This window comes from Lissotriton vulgaris, chromosome 2_2 (genome assembly GCF_964263255.1).
Source record: "Lissotriton vulgaris chromosome 2_2, aLisVul1.2, whole genome shotgun sequence".
Lineage (NCBI taxonomy): Eukaryota > Metazoa > Chordata > Amphibia > Caudata > Salamandridae > Lissotriton > Lissotriton vulgaris.
The window spans coordinates 165,785,032-165,803,382 of record NC_141688.1 but is presented as its reverse complement, the minus strand read 5'-3'; the positions used below and the strand labels follow the sequence as shown (position 1 = coordinate 165,803,382).

The window sequence follows — 18,351 nt, the reverse complement described above, 5'->3', positions numbered from 1 at the left end:
CAAAAACACTGCAGCACTTCCTCTGAAGAAAATGTTTGCATATTTTTGAAAGCCTATGCAATACACCAATCAAGGCTAACTTATCCTGGTGAAGTTTGTTTCGAATGGACTGCTACATTATTTGCAAACATAAAGAATTCGAACCAGAAAATAAAAATTGTGACCTAAGACTATCAAACCGTATTAATTCTACAATCTTCCATCATCATCTTGTTCCTGAAATCTTACAACATGTTACAATAGACATAGGCATATTTTCAAATCTAATTTTCAACAAAACAATGTTCTTGGTAATGTTGAAATAAACTCTGCTATTAAAACTTCTACAAAAATTACAGAGTTTAGAATGTCCTATATTGTTCAACTGCAGTGTCTGATCACTTTGATTAATGACTAATGTAATAGCAATGTTGGAACAGCAAGAGGACACGCTCGATCTATTTCTGATGTATGGTGTTCTCCGAGCAACATTAAGAAAAGGTCAATCCAGTCTGGACCATTGACTTTCTGAAGTCATTGAACCAGTCTTGAAGACAAGTCAGCATTGATCACAAGGTTATAACAAGCAATTTGTTTTATTTCCAGAGGAACTAGAAGATATTTAGAAAACAGCAGCCCAACAGCAAACCCCATCAATGAATCATCCACTCGGCAAAGTAAGTCTTATTTAATAGCGCATTATCTGAAATAATGACATTGTATTAAATCTTAGCATAATACATCAGGGAAGTTTCGAAATCTGAGCAGATCGAAATACATTATTTTATCATTTGAACTGAAAAATATCCTGACATTGATACGAGTCTCCTCACATATATACCGGATTTGAAGAGACAGAAGTATGGAGTTACAATAACTCGTACAGATAATTAAAACTTCTCTATCTTTGGTTCAGTTCAGAAAATTAAAAAATAGGCAACTTTTGCATATGTCATATTTTGGTGATTTAGATTGTCTGAAAAGAGATCAAACTACAATTTTGTTAAAAAAAATATGCACTTTAAATTTTTTTGCATATTACCCAGGCTTTGATATGTCTTTATTATGTAAATGATATCCACATTATTTGCCTGGATCCAGTAGTGTTATGAGTTTCCTTTCTTTTCTACTTGTATGCTCAGTTTGTAGTTTATTTTTCTGTCAATGGTTTCTAATGAGTGTAGGTTCACTCTGTAAGTAGGTAGGCTGTTTCTAACTTGTCAACATGTTAATTTTAAATACCTTTTCCTTGTGCCTTTGAGATAGATGTTAACAATATTTTATCAGTTTCGCACCCGCACCCCACCCCCGCTCAAGCCTCGCATTATGTTCATGACGCACCACCAATAGAATGATTATTCATGTAGACCAAATTTGACTCTCTGAGTCTATGATTTCCCCCCAAATCCTCGGCCCCCGGTATGGAAGACCCTGGGTGCTGCGTACCCGCTCCTCTGAGTGTAAATGCTGTACATCCGCCTCACTTTGGCCTGATGCCGACGGGGTTACAAGAAAATGAAGTCTTGAACTAGCCTCTCATTGTTTGGGAGTCTCAAGGGACCGCGGGAGTTTTACGAGAACCCGTGCAGCCTCCTCCAGCTGAAGTCCAGGCCCTGCAAACTGCCATTATGACATGTTTTTGTTGTTTAAATGAATTACTTTAATTGCTTAAACAGTCAAAACCCAATCAGACAGTTTGCGCTACGTAATGCCAGTGCGATAAAGCATTCAATATATCAATATCTAGGCCCGTACTGCCCACTGCAGGCTGCTGGCAATTCCCGAGGAGGCTCAAGGGATACACGTCGCCTTTTAAGGGTTGACTAATGACCGTCAACCGCGACGGGTTATTACATCATCACGCAGTTCTGGTACGAAGCAAGTGACATGCACCATGAACCGGCCGTGCATTCACTCCTCATGCGACGGTGCAGTGTCCCAGCGCTGTGCACCCCTTGGGGGCCTACCTCCGCCCGTGCACTCCCTCAAAGCACCCCCCCCCTCATCTACTTCCCGCCGGCTGAACGTTTAGCTGTCTTACATGCAACTTTGGGCAGAGGAGCAGGGTGGAAATTCCAGCCATGCACAGCTTTTCGTGGCGTGATTATGGACAGATCACCCAACAAACAGTAAATACAGCAACTTCAAAAGATCTGCCAAGGAATATTCGTAAAGCGCTGCCTTTGCCAACGTGAGCAGCGCGGCACTACAGCTTCCGAAAAAACAGCGCTTCAGTACCCTGGCCAGGCTTCTAAGAGTAGCGGGCCTCGTGCACGTGCATTGAAGTTCAACCTCCAGCATCTTGAGGAGTAGCGAGGAGCCGAGCACCTGTTTGTTTTTTCGTTTTCATTTATGGGGGTGTCAAAGGATCAAACATATATCTCGGAAGGTCTAATGAAATGCAGACAATCCGTGCCGGAAGGTCTAATTAAATGCAGACATCACAAGCCGGAAACGGAGTGCACGGATTGTCTCTGTTTCCGGCTTGTTCTACCTAACATGCATCATACATTAACTTGGAAAGCTTGCTATTTGCATGCATGAAGGTTAGAAACTTCAAACGGAACAAACCGGCTCTCGGCTGTGTCTCGAAGCTGGGCAGACTGAGGCAGTGGGGGAGGGGCCACTGATCTCCCACTGAGGGCAGCAGCACTAGCGCACTTCTAGGCGCAGAGGTAAAAGTGTACATGGGTTCCGGCTAAAATCCCTCAGAGGACCGCAGCTAAAAGCGTCCCCTGCGTTGGTCTCTGAAACATAATCACTTCCAGCGGCAGAATCAACAACAACTGCGTAAAGGCGCCAACCCAGAACAACAGAAGATCCGACCGTCTGTGTTTTTTTTTTGTTTTATCTTAAGAGGGTGTTAGAGATGAGCCCTTCACACTTCACGAGTAACCATCCTCCGTAGCTGAACTATTGAATAGTAATTATGACAGGAGATTATATTACAAGTCTTTATTTATAAATCTGATTAATGGCTTTTTTTTTCTTTTCCTTTAATACCAGTTAATTATGTTATACGCCAATGCATCAAAGATACTTGTCACCATTCAACGTAGTATCTTATAAATCACAGTATGCGTCAAAATCAAACCACTAAATAAATAGTGCGCATCACAGGTGCTCCTCTCTGACAAAGATGCTGATGTATTACAAGTGGGTTAGCATCACCGTATGTGTCCCTGAGACAGGGCCTGCGCCTCTGATGCCCTCGTGAGCACTGCATTCCATTTTCAGCTCTTCAATTGTCATTTCATGCACATGGGTAGTTAACTGGAACACAAAGGAGTGAAAGAAGGCTTTGTGGATATAGAGATTTTCAAACACGGGAGTGAGGGTAAGAACGAGGGGGAAGAAGGAGAGAGATAAAAAGAAAGAGATAAGAAGGAAGCAGAATAAAAGAGAGACGAGAGGAGGTAAGAGAGAGGTATTGTTTGAAAAAAGAGGAGAGGGAATCAGAGAAATAAGACCGCAGAAGAAACAAGCAGCGAGGAAGAAAAGGAAAGAAATTGGGAGAACATGATGATAAACATTTTAGCTGTCCCACTTTAAAAAAAAAAGAAAGTCTTGCAGTGACTGGGCTCTCTCCGCACATTAATGGGGCTGTTACGTTAAGATTTACAAGGGTGGGCTTTGGTTTCCAGTCGGGCACTGTCAATATTATATCACTGTTGCAGACACCAAGTAAATCATTCCTAGTTCAGGCCTGGGGGCCCATTGCAATATCCCCCAAGCATCGGGTAGAACCACAGGTAATCAGACATGGACGGAATAGTACACCTCTGCAACACAGTCACGAGACAGACATTGAAGTCACATCCATAATGTACAGATTTGTTCTAAATTGTTTGTGACCCCTGCCCCAAGGTCGAAGCATCCATTCTACGACACTGGAGAATATACGAGTCTCCAAACCGGTGCGACGCGCAGCCATGCCGCAACCACCCATCCTAAAGCTGGAGCTCTGGTCTCTCGGAGGGGGTCCGCATCCCCCAGCATGGCTATGTTTCTCGGGGAGTGCAATCTCTGCCCTATGACAGCAACTCTCTAACTCCCTCACAGGAGTTTTGTAATTTCAAGCACAGAACATTAGGGATCCTTCTCAATATCCACAGATTTAGGAAAAAGAGCACACTCACTGAAGGGCACTGAAACCAGACCAACGAGCACATGTCCCACAGCACATCCACAAAGACCACCCATGCTGGCTGGCATCTTCTTCATCAGAGTTGTGCAGATCTGGAGGTGAAACTCAATTTGCTGCTTTTCAAGTGACAAGTTTATCAGGGACGTACAGCTCTCTCAATTTAGAAAGTCTCAATTTTAAAGATGGAAGAGAGTAGAACTTTCACAACCCCCATGACATATCCCTTCATCCCACCCTAGCGGTCTCAGCACCTCAGGAACGAACGACCACCCATTGTGGCCTTCAGTCGGGTAAACCCTGTTTCCGTGGATGTTTATGTTCTTGCAAAGTGCTGATACATATGATCTCAGATAACATCTCTGCCTAAGTATAGGCGTAAGCGAACAGTGCTTCAAATGCCTTACATGACAGGCTCTGGGCACTCAGTTTGCTAGATAGGGAACAGACCCTTGCAAAAAAGGTAGCATCACGTATTGGGCCCATGCGCCATGTTTGTCACTACAATTCATAGTAGAGAAATGCAATTCTTTACATTTTACAATACAGGAGCACAGCCAATAGAAAAGCACATTTTTGGCGGTGTGTAACCCAGTACCTACTAAGTTAGGGGGAGGGGCCTGACTGATCTCCATCGTATACAGCTGGTTCTTAAGGTATCAACTCTCTAGATCCCACGTTCCTCCAATCACATTTTGCTTGGCACTACCGCTCCAACATAAAAGGCCTAATATCAAAGGTACCGTGCCAGTCCCTTCATTGTGGAAACCCTATCCAATCCATCTTCACTCTGTGAAAAGCTTACATTTTAAAAATATCTGAAAAATCGGGTCTATTCATCTGCCTTTAACAGACAAAGCTAGTCTTGCAAGTGTCTCCTATTTGCCTCCAAGCCAACAGGATGTGAGTTAGAGCACATACCGAATGTTACCATAAGTTGAGCGAGAGACAGTAATTTGCCTGCAGAATTTCTGTGGTCAATTAGATTATTTTGACTTTTAAGAGGGTCAGCAGGCCCCGCCTTGTGGTCCGGAGAGATGCCAGGGACATTTCTTAAAAATATATGATTATTTGATAGTAATTCCTGAAGAGCTAAATTATAAGGTCAATCACAAATTAGGACAATGTATTTTCAGCAAAACTGTTGCTCAACCAGTCACGTCATCTAACCACACAATTTTCCTGCGTGACTCATTCATCAATATCTCTCAATCACTTTAGAGGTTCGTAATCCATTTCAGCTATCCTTTTGCTACTGAAGGCTGTCGAATAAAGTACAGTACCCATAACCAAAACATTTTATGCTTTCTTTATAGAAATAGGGTAAATGTACCATACAACAATAGTGCAGACGATGCAGTGCTCAAACAGTGAAGAAAATACACAAAAACGTTATAGAAAGACCTAAACTTTTCCATAGGTCGAATAATGATTCAAGAAGACGGAGAAGTGCAGCAAATGGCTGCACTGTTTCATTCTATCGCCATGACGTTCGCTGTTACAGAATGCTGCAGAGCAGTAAAGTTAGGGTGACCAGGCGTCTCTGGTTTGCCTGACAGTCCCGAGTTTTCACGAGCTGTCCCGGCAAATTTCAAGATATTAAGCTCATGTCACGGTTTTTGCAGAGGGTCAGCTGGAAACGCTGGGAGGTATCTTTTTAAGTTGTGCATAGCAGTGATAGTTAGCTGCTGTTATTAGATGCCAATTTACTTAACAGGCATGCTACTGGCTTTAACCGCTTCCATGCTCGTGACGGAACCGCTCTTTATTCACAACAATCCAAGTAATTTACCACTGACTATTACTCAAGAAAAGTATCCTTCTTGGATATATAAGAATTATTCACAGCATCACACTTTAGCTGCATCAACATGTCAACGGCAGTAAGGAAATTAGGTACGACATTACACTTTAACTCGGCCGTACACTAGAGCAACTTGGCCGTACATTTGAACATTACACTTTCCGTTTTTAACTCGGCTGTACACTGGAACTTGGCTGTACATTTGAACTTGGCCTTCTCGGCGTCCAATGTCCCACTCTGCTGCGCACATTGTGCCGGCAGGCCACAACGCGCTACAGCCAACAGTTGCACTACTTGACATCCAGGGCACCGCATAACGCAACGGCCCACCGGGGTACCTGAACACAGGCAGTCTCCCCAAGATTTTACTCAGTCCATAAGTTGTGGGTTAGGGCAGTAGAGTCCAGGACTACCGGCAGGTCAGTCCCTCCTCCCCGCCGACCCACTGCACACGTGGAATCTACCCCCTCCTGGGGTCCTTCGAATGGCTGCACCTCCATTGTTGTGCATCCCTCTTTGTTGTTAACTGTCAGCGCTCCGCCACAGGGTGAGAAGCTCCCCGGCGCACTCGCCCTCCCCCCAGACGCTGACCGTGCTCCACAACACCTGAACACCTGCCCTTTTTTTTTTTTTTTTTTTTTTTTAAAGAACAATGCCAAATTTCTGACTAGAACAAGTTGAGCCAATTGTGCCTATTGTTGGACCTGCTACCCCAGCCTATACCGCTGGTATAATTAACCCCAAAGCTAGAAGCTGAATACTGTTCCCCTTCTCAGAACATCCAGCACATATTAATGTGACATTCGTTGCTCCTAGCGTGTCATTATGCCCCGCTTTGAAACAACCTTTCCCAGGTTCCTATCTCTACATACTCTGGAAAATATGCGGGATAACTTCACCACATGCCCCTTTCGTCCACCATCAGTGGAGAACATACCCGTTTATAAATGGCAGACACTGGTAAATATACTGGATAACTTTGCCACATGCCCATCTCATCCACCATCAGTGGAGAACCTACTTCTTGAGACTACTGCTGTGCACAGCGTGCCAGCAATATGCTGGAAAACTTCACCACTTGCCCATTTCGTTCACCATCAGTGGAAAACATACCCATTTATAAAAGGCATACACTGGTAAATATGCGGGATAACTTCGCCACATGCCCATCTCGTCAGGTTCCACCAGAGGCATACCTGTCTGATCCCGCAGGAAGTTTGCTAAATAATGATTCTGACCACTGCACCAACTTCAGGCACTGCATACCGCATTGGCCCACTGGGCAGTTCTCATTTGGCGTTAGAGAAAACCCGTACTGTGCACTAAGTTATTTGCATGGACCGGCACATATGCTTGAATAGTAGGCATTGGAGCAGAAGAACCTTGGGCACTTGCCCTCACTGTTCCACAAATGAAGCCCTGCTCACAGGGCTTCTAGTGACAAACTATGAGAATCCCCTCCCCATACTGTTATGGTTGGACACCTTATGAAGAGTGCTAACTCGCTACAAAGCGATGTACTTTGATACCAATGCATGCTAAGTAAATGTTAGCCCAGTGTTTGCAAAGGACTATCGCTACGTCACCGCCCTGTGGCGACTGTGCCCTGCTCCCTTCATCCAGTAAATTGTGACTGGGGTATGTGTGGCTGCAAACAGATTGAGGTTTTAATACGGCTTCATTTTGTGTTTTGTGGGCCGCATATTAGTAGCTAGTACCCATTGTTATAGAAAAAGCTAAATCCCTTCTTGGCCGCAAGCCTCATAATCTCCCTGCTGATGAGGGCTACTATGTTTTCCTGTAAAGGTTGAAGGGTGACACCATATAAGAACCCCCTCCACCATATTTCTGGCGCTTAAATTGTGACTGGGGTATGTGTGGCTGCAAACAGATTGAGGTTTTAATACAGCTTCATTTCATGTTTTGTGGGCCGCATATTAGAAGCTAGTACCCATTCTTATAGAGAAAGCTAAATCCCTTCTTGGCCGCAAGCCTCATAATCTCCCTGCTGATGAGGGCTACTATGTTTTCCTGTAAAGGTTGAAGGGTGACACAATATAAGAACCCCCTCCACCATATTTCTGGCGCTTAAATTGTGACTGGGGTATGTGTGGCTGCAAACAGATTGAGGTTTTATTACGGCTTCATTTCGTGTTTTGTGGGCCGCATATTAGAAGCTACTACCCATTCTTATAGAGAAAGCTAAATCCCTTCTTGGCCGCAAGCCTCATAATCTCCCTGCTGATGTTTTCCTTTAAAGGTTGAAGGGTGACACCATATAAGAACCCACTCCACCATATTTCTGGCGCTAAGCATATGGAATATATGCAGGTACTATTAGCCATTGTAGCTGCCCTGTGCAGCGTTCCCGGGGGTGTATTCAGCTTGTATTCTTAGCTGTTAGACAAACCTTTAACGGCCCCAGCGTTGAGGGCTGCTGAGTGAATCGAGCGCTACAAACATATGCGGTGTTCCATAATACATTCGATATAACAGTAAAAACTGTAGTGGATGTTTTATTAATCCCACCTGCCTGTGAGCCCAGCAAATCACTCCGAGACACATCCAGCAAGTAATTAAATTGAGGAGAAAAGTTAAAAATGCAAAACAAGCCCTTTTAGGGTTGCATTGATAGCAAACAAATGATTCACCTGCAGCAGCTACACAAGACAATATGCCCTGCTTGCCTGGATAAAAAGGGCGTTGCAACCCTAATGCCATTAACATTGAAGCACCAAGTCATGCTACAGACTATCACTGGAACTGGCATGTTTAATCAAAACATGAGCCAACAGTCCTAAACATCCACAAGCAGCTAAACAAGATAATATGCACCGCTTGCATGGATAAAGTTGTTGTAGCCCTTATTAAAACTTGTGTTTTTAACCAGCGCATGGCGCAAGAAATTGAGAAGGGCCGGGACATGGAGAAGAACTGTTTGCTCTTTAATTCCTTGTTAAAGGCCGCACTTCACTTATAGCCACCTTGTTAACCTTACTTCTGGAACCTGCACTGCTTAAAACACTTAAGGAGCAGACAAGGTTTGTTTGATTGATGAGCAACATTTCAGGGAAGAAGCTAAACCACCACTACAACTCAGATAAACACTGCCAACCAGACAGATTACCCATGTACCAGGCCCCTTGTACCAGACACCGCAATATACTCGATGGCTTCCTGTTAATTATCCCAAAAGAATTCTGGGCCCCTACTCTCCAGTTCCCTGTGGAGGCTCCTGCCTGGTAATTACCCCAAAAGACTTCTGGGTCCTTACCCCCGCTTCCTACAGTGCCCCCTTCACCTAAGTGGCGAGGTTTCTTACATACGGGGGTATTCCCCTAGTCAAGGAGAGGCTGTAAAAGCTTGCTTAATCTCCAAGATAGTAAGCCCACACAAAGTTATTATGTATTGAGCAGGCACGTACTGTACTTTCATATGGTATCTTGAGGGACCACTTCACGCTCAGAGATTGCGTCTAGGGCTGAACTACCACCACGCCATCATGTGCCCCTATAGCGTTCCTCTCGTTAGCACTTGTATTACCCGTGACGCAATATTTAACACTGAGTAGCGACAGCCATATTTCCTCCAATGGAAGTAGCACATCTATACCTAAGTTATGGGGCTTTCAACCACCCCCGCAATTCCTGGTGCTAATTACCCCCAGTCGTAGGCATTAAATTGACCTTGTCAGGATGCAAGGCTGAGTGTTCCTAGACCAGACTCTCCAGGCTGCCATCCGGGATCCTGTACGACCCTGCTGCATCCTGCCTGTGGCTGTGAGTCGTCTCCTTGGGATATACAATAAGCAACCAACGTGAATGCGGCCCCACCAAATGTAGACAGTTGATAAAACATTTGCACTGTACCTGTGAAGCTCCCCTGGTGTTTTTCCCCAGAATCACAGAATGTTGATGCCCCCAGACTAGCACCTGGTTCCAACCGGCTCTGAAGTCAACTACCCAGGCCGTCGTGCCACATCCACTCCCGTGGATAAGTAAATAATTTATACATTGAAACGGCCAAGTTTACAGCAGTGCCCACTGATGCATCAAGGATCAAACCAGATTATCTCTCCTTACCATCATTGACCGTATTGTTTTCTTTGACACTGTCCAATACTCCATTGCCTTTGGGCTTGATTTGTGCTAAAGAAACACCACTTTCAAACCCTCTGAAGGTGGCTCAGGACATAGGAAGATGTTTGTCTACCTGAGCTTACACAGCTGAAGCCACCCCATCCAACCACAAACTGGCACATGTGAGCAAAAAATAACCTACATTTGGAATGAATTAGAAGATACAGATTGGCCATAAAATATATATGCAGCAATATGTAAAATATCCATTCAAAAGAACATCAATGGTCTACAGTAGACCTGTGCCCAAAAAGTTAAACACCAGCAAGCTGGACACAGTACAAGAAAAAGGAGGACATATATCCCCAAGCCTGCACCATTCCAAATGCTAAGTTTACAGCGGTGCCCACTAGCACTGCACTGGTGCACCTAATACCTGTGAAATCTGGGCGATCGCGCTGCTAGCTGCAGACCAGCCTGGCAGCATGGCCATAAAAACTGGACCATATGATTATGAATCACCTTTTTAAAACATAGCACCCTGGCCCTACTTAGAGAGTGCCTACCACCACCCAAGGGCAGTATAGCGCACCATGGAGAAATAGCGCAACACGCCGGCTTGATACCAACCGATACCCTAGGTGCACCTGATACCAGGTGTGCTGCTTTTGATGTACTTCAGGAACAATGTGTGTTTACCTCCTCCGGCTGGGCATGCCCACTCCAAAAATGTTGGTCACTTTCTCGAGACCCTGCTGCTGTCATCTCAGCGAGGACCACATACCGGCAAGAGAAAATTAGAACAGTACTGTCAAGTGGGGAACACACAGACATTCCTGCACAATGACAAACAAAAGAGCCCCTTGCACATTCCGTGTCTCTAGTCTCATACCCCAATTATTATTTTTCCCGTGCACCCTTCCCCTACTTTGTGCCTGTTCAGTTACTCTTCCCCATTCCCCTAGACTGCTCTTCCCCATGGCACGGCTCTCTTCTCTCTCTTTGACACAAAGCAGTATTGCGTCTACTTTAACATTTTACCCAAGGTGTCTGCCATATTTTTCCAGACCAGTCACTATTATAATAAACACTATATCATGTACACAACTTTGTAACCATGTTTACGGGTAAATGGATTGTGTTGGCTTGTTTTAAGCACAGGGGAAATCACCTACAAATCTGCCATGAATTTCTCCACCCACTACGATCCTGTACCCTAGGATGCCTGAGAAAGAGGTGTCAGGCCTCATTACAATTGAAGCAGGTGGGCACACTCACCCCCCTCCCCCAGTACGAAATACACTCAGTGAAATCATCGCAAATTTCACCACAGCGCTCACTTTGCCCGGCGAGCACCAAAGACAGTGACGGGCCTGTTTTATGTTTTGCCTAGGCCTATTATTTGTTACAGTCAAATACTTACAATGTGCAATTATGCAAAGTAAATTACATTTCTTACATAGAGACATTACCACATCCTTTTAGCCCTGAATAGTTGAATACTCCATTTCTGGCCCAGTTCATACTCATCTATGTATTATTAGTTTAGTCGACCTTTTGTTAAGTCTTAATCCTTTTGTGGCCTTTATGTGGAAAATAAACAATCCAATATTTGGTCTCTGCCACCCTCTGATGAAAATTGCATACACTGTCTAACAGAATGTTTGTAGGGGTTTGCTTTATCTTTCGTACATGAATGTGTATATTATGATTGAGTGTAATCCAATAGAGGGAAGGATGTTGCAAGCATATCTGCTCTGTATTTGGAAAATGCATTTCTTTTCTTACACGCAAATCCTTCACTGCAACTTGTCACTCCGCTCCCATCCCTTCCTGCAAGTCTGAGAACGCCACAATTAATTTCCTGAAGTCGCCATAATGCCAAAAACAGGAATGGCTCAATACAAACAACCGGTGCCCAGACGTAAAAATTGAGAAAACGAAGAGAGAAGAATACAGAAAAAGTGAACTAGAAGCTTCAAAGTTTCCACAGTCGTGCAAAAACACACATATGACGACCACATACAATATTACTTCGCAGATCAGACCGCTAATCATGTGTCTGCCCTTCACTGTATCTCTCCAACGCAGTATGTCCATATGAATCACTTCAGCCCTCCAAACTCTTCAACACTTTTCATGGGTCTCCGACCCCGAGATGCAGCAATCAAGCCTCGCACAAAAGAATGAGTACTCAAAACCCTGACTTGCAACAACGGACCTCCCCGCTCCTCACGTTTCCCTACTTTCTATGGGCATATGCTCCAGGTGAGGCGCGCGCTCACTATCTCGGCATTGCTTTGCACTACTGCATAAATCCAGCGTTTTAACCGATTGCGCCACTGGAGCTCTCCCGCGTTCACACATGCTAGCACAGTAATCCGAACCCAACTCTGAACTTGCAATGACAAGACCTCATTGCTGCATTTCTCTAGCCGCAGGGGCTCGACCTCCACATAAAACCAACACTCTGCCCCTCTCCATTGGACCAACGCAAGCCAGCAAGCATGCATAAATCAATCAACCACCGCGACAATGAGCATCTCTGACACCCATCATCCCCAACCAAGACGGAGTCCAGAAAACGGAACACAATTAACAAGGACCCTGCGATAACAAGACATCCCCCATTAAGCAGCTGATTCAATCACGAACAGAACACCAATATTCCACCGCGCTCCCTGTCTATTTTTGCGGTTCTCGGCGCAGGACTAGTTCAGTGTGACCACTACACAAGCGCGCCCTGCTCTATTAGTTATTAAAACATTTTTTGTATTAAATACGATTCATACAAAAAAAAAAGAATAATATATACCTATAACAAATAAACTTATTAGTGAGTACACTACGCCACGGCCCCCTCCAACTCAGCCTGCCATCTCCGCTCGCCGCCAACACGACACCTTTCTCTGCATCAACGACGTTCCTGAAACCCAGGCTGTAGTCCGAGGGGACAAAGAGAACTAAACCCCCCGGGACACAGTCTTAAATAACCTGCTAGGTTTCGTTTCTTCTAGGTTTCGTTTTGTCCATGCCTCACGATGACATCACCACAGCCAGCCAACCCCCTTCCTTGTCCAGGGGCACCGGAGGAGGCTCAGCCCCGTGGCACAACTAAGGGCGCCCCTCCCCTAGGCGCGGGGGGCGCCTGTTCAGTTCCGACATGGCCCGCTCGGTGCGCCCGCGCGTGCGTTCTATTGAGCGGGGGGGGGGGTCCATGATGGAACCGCTCCGTCATGAGCACAGCTCAACCGAGGCTAGTGACAGAGCGGTTCCGTCACGAGCATGTGAGCGCCGCTTGGCCCCTCCTCCCCCCTAGCGCTGCGGCGGAACTGCCACCGCAGTGAAGGGGTTAAAAATAGCATTTTATGTACGTTCTTACTGCCTCTTTTGAAATTCCCTGCTGAGGAGCACTGTCATTCTATGCGCTGTGTGTCACCTGTTTACTTGATTTGTGATCCTTACTGTACCCTCCACAACAGTAAAAGCCTCTTGAAGCACACAGCGGTGCATACGCTGTAGCGCTATTCACTTTGCTAAAGCGGCCGCCATTAGACCAGGCGCGCTCGCCGACCACGCCCACTAGAGGCCACGCCCCCTTCTTCCCGCCTACTTAAACGCTGATCGTCAGCGCAACGTTTACATCCCTGACCCAGTCCTGAGGCGGAAGCTGGGAGCTGGAGGTACGCATCAAACCTTGGCAAAATCCTTGTTTTTAAAATTGTGTGGTGTCACCTGTTTACTTGATTTGTGATCCTTACTGTACTCTCCACAACAGTAAAAGCCTCTTGAAGCACACAGCGGTGCATACGCTGTAGCGCTATTCACTTTGCTAAAGCTGCCGCCATTAGACCAGGCGCGCTCGCCGACCACGCCCACTAGAGGCCACGCCCCCTTCTTCCCGCCTACTTAAACGCTGATCGTCAGAGCAACGTCTACATCCCTGACCCAGTCCTGAGGCGGAAGCCGGGAGCTGGAGGTACGCATCAAACCTTGGCAAAATCCTTGTTTTTAAAATTGTGTGGTGTCACCTGTTTACTTGATTTGTGATCCTTACTGTACCCTCCACAACAGTAAAAGCCTCTTGAAGCACACAGCGGTGCATACGCTGTAGCGCTATTCACTTTGCTAAAGCGGCCGCCATTAGACCAGGCGCGCTCGCCGACCACGCCCACTAGAGGCCACGTCCCCTTCTTCCCGCCTACTTAAACGCTGATCGTCAGCGCAACGTTTACATCCCTGACCCAGTCCTGAGGCGGAAGCCGGGAGCTGGAGGTACGCATCAAACCTTGGCAAAATCCTTGTTTTTAAAATTGTGTGGTGTCACCTGTTTACTTGATTTGTGATCCTTACTGTACCCTCCACAACAGTAAAAGCCTCTTGAAGCACACAGCGGTGCATACGCTGTAGCGCTATTCACTTTGCTAAAGCGGCCGCCATTAGACCAGGCGCGCTCGCCGACCACGCCCACTAGAGGCCACGCCCCCTCCACCTAGAAATGTGCTTGCACAGGACGCGCAGCGGACGAGCGCAGCGGGAGCGCAGCGGGAGCGCCGTTTGCGCGCCGAAGGCGCGCCTAAGGCAAGCCCGTCTGCGCCCGTCCGCGCCAAGACCGCGCCAGGCGCAGGAACCCCTGCCCAAATTCCTCTTACCATTAGGTATGCTCCCAACGTCCTCCGCCAACTTCGAGACAGATCCGGCTGCCCTTGCAAGCTTGATCTATCTAAAGTATTCGGTTCCACCAGCTGTTACAAATGTCGCTGGACACTCAACTTCGTCACCGAGCAGCCAACCTCCCCCAATATTCTGCGACCTCTCTTTACAGGTGGCCTGATAAACGCCAGGTCGATGTGTAAACACAGTCAGGATATTCACGACCTCATCATTGACCATGACCTGGATTGTCTCATGATCACTGAGACCTGGCTCACTGAAGACAGTAACCCAGACATAGCCATTGCCCTCCCCCCGGGCTACTCCTTCCACAGACAGGATAGACAGAAAGGTAGAGGAGGAGGTGTTGCATTTATCCTAAGGAACACCTTTAGCTGCCACACCTTCTGCCTCGACCCCCTCACTGACGCAGAGGGACTAGGTTTCTCCATCAAACTCAGTCAAACTCTCTCCTTCTCCGGTGGCTTGATCTACCGCCCACCCGGCAATGCCGCTAAATTCCTTGACTCCCTAAATGATGCTCTCGGACACTTCCTACTCCGTTACCCACATTTTACCCTCCTGGGTGACTTTAACCTGCACCTCGAGACCTCAGTCGACTCCCTCACCAGAAACTTCCTGCAGACATTGGATATCTTCAATCTGCAACAAAGCGTCAAGCTGCCTACTCATTCCCTTGGCCATACCTTGGATGGGGTCTGTTCCAATTTCCCGTCCATCTCCACCTTGTCCCCCATTCCCCAGATTTGGACTGATCACTGTCTGATCCCCTTCCATATATCCAGCTGTCACCCTCCTACCTGCAAAAAACGCACTCGCCAACACTTTCACTCCATTAATTGGAAAACTGTCCAGAAAAATCTTATTCTTCATCCCTTTTCCCCCACCAATGCCCCCTCTCCCTCTGGTAACATCGATAAAGATGCAGTTTGTCTCAACAACTGGCTCTCTCAAGAATTTTCAAAACGTTGCCCACCCAATAATCAAGATAGTACTCTAAAGAAAACGAAAATCAAAGCCCCCTGGTACACGCCTGACCTAACAGCCGCACACCTACTCTGCAGGAAAGCGGAACGTAAATGGCGCAGAACCTACGATAATGGCGATCGCAGTAATTACATTCTACAGAGGAAAAATTATCTCTCAACCATTAAATCAGCTAAAAGAACTTACTATGTAAACGCCATTAAGGATGCCAGTCAAAAGCAAAAAACCCTTTTTTCCATAGTCAAATCCTTCACCAAACCAAAAGCTCTTCAACCAGAAATCCCCCCTTCTCAAGAGCTATGTGACAAGATTTCCGACTACTTCGATGACAAAATCACCTCCATCCATAAAAACTTCCCCCCTCCCCCCCCTGTTCACTCAATTTCGGATCTGGACCAATCACGCCCGATTGCTAACAGTCTCAAAAACTTTACCCCGGTGACTCTGACTCAGACCAGAGAAGCGATCCTTTCATGGAAATCTGGCTCCCCTATTGACCCTTGTCCCCCAAAGATCCTCCACCTCATCATTGATGAAGTTAACCCCATCATTAATGAAATAGTCAACCTCTCCCTCAAAACTGGCTCTGTTCCCCTCTCTTGGAAAAAAGGTGTGGTTAAGCCTCTCATGAAAAAGGCGACTAAACCCCCTTCGGATTTGACCAACCTCCGTCCCATCACCCTGCTACCTGCGCTAGGTAAAATAACTGAACAGTTAGTCCACAAGGAGCTCAAGACCTTTCTTGATACCCATAACCTACTTCACCCCCAACAATCCGGGTTCCGGTCTAAACACTCTACCGAAACCGCCCTGATCGAACTGACCGATACCATCAAAATCCTTCAAGATCAAAGGAAGAAGGCCATTCTGATCCTTCTTGACCTCGCGGCAGCATTCGATACTATTTCCCACTCCATTCTGATTAATAGACTGATGGACATCGGCGTTACCAACTCTGCCCTATCCTGGATTAGCTCTTTCCTCAGCGATAGGTTTCAAACTGTCTCACTTGGCCCTTTCCAATCTAATGAGAAAAAGGTGTCCTGTGGAGTTCCCCAGGGCTCCATTCTAAGTCCCCTCCTCTTCAATATCTATCTCATCCCTCTGCTTACCCTTATAGAATCGTTCGGCATATCCGTCACTTCTTATGCCGACGATACTCAGCTTATCATCCCTCTTGACGACAATTCCAACACGGCAGAACTCAATCTGAAACACTGCCTTACAGCAGTCTTTCTATGGATGGACGCTAACCACCTCCGCTGCAACTCGAATAAAACCGAGATCTTGCCCATTGGAAAGAATGCCTCTTTCTGCCCTGCCCTGTGGTGGCCTGACAATTCTGCTGCCCCACCTCAGACAGTTTCATCGGCCAGAAACATAGGGGTTATTTTTGATTCCGAACTCTCCTTCGATCTCCATGTCTCGACCGTAGCAGGAAAATGCTTCGGCATAATTAAGTCCCAGAGAAAGTTCTTTGACTTCCTCCCGCTTGACTCCAGAAAGACTATTGCGGTAGCCCTTATACTCTCTCGAGTAGACTACTGTAATGGCCTTCTGGCAGGGACCAAAAAGTCCACCCGTTTGAAACTTCAAAGTGTTCTGCACACTGCTGCCCGTCTTGTCCTTAAACTTCCACGCAAATCCTCAATTTCCACAGCTCTTAAGTCCTTGCATTGGCTCCCCTTGCACAAGAGAATACTCTTTAAAATTCTCACTGTAGCCTTCCGAGCCTTCAACAAATCCGGTCCGTCCTATTTGTCTAGACGCTTCCCTCACTACACTCCGGGCCGCGCCCTCAGATCCTCACAAGAAAACCTCATGACCCCCACCAAATTCAATCTGAAGTCTAAAGGTGGAAAAACGCTCAGCACCCTGGCTATTAGAGCCTGGAACAGCATGCCAAGGCATCTCAGACTTCAGACGCTTGAGAAGCCGTTTAGGAAGCTCCTCAAAACGTGGATTTTTACTCTCTCTGACGACTGGACTAAAGCAGCCTTCTAGCCCCCCCCTACCTCTCTCTGCGATTTGGTCTCAGGATTTACAGCGCCAAGATGCTCCCTTCGGAGCGAACGTTTGCGCTCTAGAAATACCCCTCCAAATATCCAAAAATATCCAAAGTAAAATTGCAGTCCTTTTTCTATGTTTGGGAAATGTCCCGGTTTTTGGCTTTAAAATTCTGGTCCCCCTAAGTAAAGTGTACTAGGTATGTTATAAAAAAAAATACATATCGCTGTATAAATCTGGTCTCAGAGTGCTGCCTTTTCGCATAATTGTATATACAAAAGTGTTACATGAAACGTTTTGTGGAGAAAGATTTTGTGGTTTGTGTTTGATTTCCACATAATATTTAAGGACCCCTATAATCACACAGCTGCTATTTTGATCAGTCAAGTTTCGAGTTTCTTTTATTTGTTTGATTAATTAAAATCTTACAAAAAAAGCAGCTAAAACCTCACCACAGCTGCTATTTTGATCAGTCGTGAACGCTGGAGGTTGCTTTGCTTTATTATGTCTCACAGCGGTTATAGCTCCGGTGCATAGACGTGCCACTGCTGCTGTGTAATTACCGCCACTATAAACCAGCCGGGCATTAATGTGCATTAAAGCCCCTCGGGCTCCCATATCAAATCTGTTTGGACAATGTTACAGTCAGCCTCAAGGGCCCTCTGGGGCAGATCGGA

General features: G+C 46.2%; 1 protein-coding gene across 2 annotated transcripts in view; it reads right to left on the bottom strand.

Moving 5' to 3' along the window:
• LUZP2 (leucine zipper protein 2) overlaps nucleotides 1–18,351 on the bottom strand; it is a 1,380,972-nt gene that overhangs the window by 121,678 nt on the left and 1,240,943 nt on the right. The gene's annotated exons all lie outside the window — the stretch shown is intronic.